The sequence below is a fragment of the Ailuropoda melanoleuca genome, chromosome 2, assembly GCF_002007445.2.
Source record: "Ailuropoda melanoleuca isolate Jingjing chromosome 2, ASM200744v2, whole genome shotgun sequence".
In the NCBI taxonomy this organism is placed as follows: Eukaryota; Metazoa; Chordata; class Mammalia; order Carnivora; family Ursidae; genus Ailuropoda; species Ailuropoda melanoleuca.
In genome coordinates, this window is record NC_048219.1 from 155,005,696 (window position 1) to 155,010,511 (window position 4,816).

Here is a 4,816-nt window from a genome sequence, read left to right on the forward strand (position 1 = left end):
TGCTTGTGCTGTCAAAGTGAACCCGTGGCAGAATTTTAAGGATTAATGCCAAACATATGGTATCCACAACCAGTCAGCATAACCTTTGGAATGCTAATTGCAAAGAAGAGCCAAATGAAAACGCTTAATAGCACACATATGGCCAGTAGAGGATTTGCTAATAGACTGAGTTCTCTAAGGCCTGAAACATCTTTGTCATGTAGAACAAATTTTAATGTTGCGAGAAAGATCACGATTAAACACAGTCTTTTAACGGTTTTGTGTATTTTTTAAAATGAGGTAAAATATAATTTTCATACCTCTATTAAACCTATAAAGTGTCTTTTCCAAAACTGTACACTCTCTGGAAGTGGCTGCTAATTTCCCTATTCCTTTTTAGCCTGAGGCTAACCGAATTAAGGATGCAATAATTTCCCTTGAACTAAATATATAATAATTCCATGAGAACAACTGCCACAGCAGCATAAATCTAGTATCTAGTTAATGCTGCATTTATTTTAACCACTAATCATGAAATCAAAACTTTTCAGCTCAGAAGATACTAGACTAGATCCCTGGTTTCAATGCTTCCTTTGTTTGAAACATGAGGAAATTGTGATACATAAAAGTTATATGGCTGGAGCACAGAGATTTTTTGGTGCCATGAAAATACTCTCTATGTTATAATGATGGAATCATTACACATTTGTCCAAACCCATAGCACATACAAGACCAAGAGTGAACCCAAAGGTAAACTATGGGCTGTGGGAAGTTGTGATTGTCAGTTAAGAGAAATGTACCACTCTGGTGGGGAGTGTTGGTAATGGTGGGGCTGCACATGTGTAGGACAAGGAGTATATAAGAAATCTCTGTATCTTCCTCTCAATTTTACTATGAACATAAAAACTACTATTAAAAAAGTCCTTAAAAATCAGCAGATATATGTTGTTCAGTAAGGATTAAATTTGAGCAATTTTGCCTGGGAAGAGAGTTAATACGTTACCCTCAATCCTAACTTCCTTTATCAACCTCCCTCTGTGACTCTTTCTATTATCATAGCCCCCCTAAGGTGTATCTTTTCTTGCTGAGAATTTGCTCCTCTGTTGTTACATGCTTCCTATGTATATGACTCTTTAGCTCATATACCAAGTAAATTTAATATTATAACAAATAAATTCAATGTCTGTACCAAATCGAGCCTTAACTACTCAAGTTAACTGAAGGATCAAGTATGCCTTCCCTGAAGAAAGAGATGAGAAAGGACATTGCAGGCTGAAGGAACAATGTGAATGTATGTGTGAGTCAGGAAAATGTTGGAATGTTCAGGAAATGGTAAGTGATCTGTGTAACTAAAGCAGGCTTCAACATACAGCTTGAAGATCAGATCTAGTTTATAACATGTTTGCTTACGCAGAGTAGTGTTTTTAAAATGTTTGAATTATTTGTCAATATTTAATAATTGGGAGATTTCACATTACACTTCAGGCTCCTGGTTTGTCTTGAAACACTGAGATGGAAACTCTGAGCTTGCTTTTCAGCATGGCAGCATGAATTAGTCAGGCTAGGCTGAATTCTGCAATAAACAACTGCAAATGTTCAGTAGCTTAGCATGATAAATATTTATTTATTCCCAAAGCAATGACTCAACAAAGGTGTTCCTGATCTGGTGCTTTTTCTGGATGGCTCTCTACCAAGTGAGGTATCAAAGGCACAAACTCATTTTATTTTATGATTGCACCCTCCTCTACATCTTTGGAGTTCTCTCTAGTCAGCAGAGGAAGAAAAGAGATTAGAGAATTATGCATGGATGGGTTTCATGGTCCATGTCTAGATATGGTGTTTGTCAGTCTCATTCGTGTTTCATGAGCCAGAAGTCAGTCATATGCCTCCCCTAATGGCAATAAGGCCTGGAAAATATATTTTATTCTGTGCTCAGAAGGAAAAGAAAATGGCTTGTGAACAATTAGCCGATTTCTACTACATTACAACTAGTCGGAGGTAAGTAGTCTCCATTCCCTTTATCAAGGACATGTGTCCACTTTTTCAACACAGTCTACACCCAGCCTGCTGATCTCATGTGGTTGCTTCTCTGACCACTTTGGGCATTTGAGTGTGTAAACCTCAGGATAGAAAATGGAGAAGCGCATATCTGGAAGTACTGAAAAAGACTCTTTTTGGAAAGGGAAAGGACTTAGTAGACCTTGCATTAAACAGAAATTCTGTTCTGCTTTTTACATTTTTTTTTTTTTTTGAGGGCATAATTCTCTCCTTAGGTCAATGGGCCATATGAAGATGTACCAGGAAAAACAATTATATGTCTTTCAGTCACTAAATATTTCATAATTTTCAGCATTGCTTTTTGCTATATTTTTAAATGAAGTATTTCTGACATTTTAAAGGTGCCATTATTTTTCTCATAGTCAGAGAACTTTGAATTATGGACTGTGATTTTTGATGACAGAGAAACAATTAATACATAGCCTAGTTGTTTGCAATTTTTTCTCTAAACTTGTCAATTCCTTGATTGCTCAAATCTAGTTTATAAACATCAGGGTAAGGCTAGCATTTTTTAAAACCTTGCTTTCACCTGCAAAATTCTTTTTAAAGTTGACTCTCTTAAGCCTGGGGACATCTTAGGAGTTTCTATTGTGATCTTTTGTACACTTGCTAAACAGAAGCGAATGTGTGATAAATATTCAGATGGAATATTAGTGATAGAAAAAACTTGGGAGCCACTGAATCTACTCTCCTTTTACAAAGAAGTCATCAAAGTCGCAGGAAGTAACCTGCTTTGTCCAAGGACTCAGAGTCATTTAGGTTTTGGGGAATTCCGACATTATTTTGCGAGTTTGTCCTTTCATTTACCTTTAAACTGCCAGGTTCTGCAAACACTTTTGAGTTGATGATTTAGGGGATATCCTGGTGGTATCAGCAAAGAAAGGAAAAACTTGAGGTGGGGCACAGACAGACACAGATCAGAAAAGGTAGCATAGAAATGAGTTAGAGCGAATATTATGCTAGCCTCTTTCCCAAAATAGACTAGAGATAGATGACCACTGAAGAGACTTTGTAAGATGTCAGAGCCTCCAAATACATGGAAAACAAATGGCACTGTCTCCTACCATGGTCCCATCATTCACCAGTAGTGAATGATTGTATCAAGCCATTACTGCCCTCACTGTTAGGTCCAAGTTCACCCATACTCTCTGTCACCTGACCCCAGCAGAGAGAGTACAGATAGGCACACTTTCAGTGTGGGATCAGAAACGGCTTCCCTGGGGTGCTGGGGCATCGTTAAGTGTCTGCCTTCTGCTCAGGTCATGATCCCAGGGTCCTGGGATCGAGCCCCGCCTTGGGCTCCCTGCTCAGCAGGAAGCCTGCTTCTCCCTCTCCCACTCCCCCTGCTTGTGTTCCCTCTCTCTGTCTCTCTCTGTCAAATAAATAAATAAAACCTTGAAAGAAAAGGAAAAGAAAGGAAAGGAAAGAGAAAGAAAGAAAAGAAAAGAAAAGAAAAGAAAAGAAAAGAAAAGAAAAGAAAAGAGAAAAGAAAAGAAAAAAGAAAAGAAAAGAAAAACAGCTTCCCTTGTGCTACTTTTGCTATTTTTCTACGGAAAAAAAAAAATCTTTCCTAGATTCTGATTCTGAGTCCAGATTTGTTAGTCTAGTATCTGGACTCTTGATTGCCCACGTCATTTTTGTTTCCCCATTTTTCTTCCCTGGGATAGCATTCTGTCCTTCTACATCTGTTTATTTCTTCCTATTATATAGACCAACTCCCAGCCTTAAATGTTTTTGTCCCACCTGTGCTGTCTTAATCTCACAAAGATTGACTTACTTGCTCCTAATATGTACTCCCAACTGTACTAAGCAGTGTAGGCTTACACCAGAGACCTAAGATAAAAATTATTGACCACTAAATATGTGAGTTACAGTGACTTTGCATGTATGAATAAGTACCTGGTTCAGCTAATCCTTCCAACTACATGTTCAGTGGAGTTCCTCGAGATACCTATTAAAAGCTTTCTACCTCAAATTAATTACATTAACGAGAAGGATTGGTAGTGTACTACATATAGGGCAGGGCAACATAACAATATAATAAGAGGTCTGGCATTGGTTAAATTGCCTGTGGGTTCTGTTTAACCTCCAAGGATGCTTTAGAGCCTCGTACTCAGAATCGAACTATATATCTGTGCTTAAAGTTTATCAACTCATTCTGACAAAAATAAAATATATTTTAGCAGGAGTTAGATAACGTAAAGAAGTTTTAGAATCTAAAATTTCACTTAAGTAGGATCAGACTGTCTAATATAAGCTTTGCACAAACTGTTGTGCTTAGAAGAAATATGAAGTTACTTTCCAAAGGATAAAAACAATAAAGTTTTATTAACATTCCTTGTGAATCATATTCTGGCTCTTAATATACCACAAAATCTCTCTTTCAATCCTTAAATTTTGTTTCCCTAATCTTTACTTGTAAATGCACTGTTATCTTAAAGTCTCTGACTAATAATTTTGGTGTCTGGACACATACATTCCTCTTCATACAGAGTATTTGTCAGTTGCTTTAATATCAATCAAACCTATTTGGAAAATAAATTTGATTTCATGCTGCAAAGCAAATTTATTTTAAGGCAAATATGGGATCAAACATATAATCACTAACAAAAACTAAAACCGTGAACACAAACAACAACAAAAACACACCTCCTTCCAACAGTGAAGTGCACCTTTACCAAAATTATTCAGCAACATAGTCACACAATGATACAACACAATGAACTACTGGCATAGTTGAATATAAGGCATTAGTCTAAGAAACTGTACGAGGTTCAT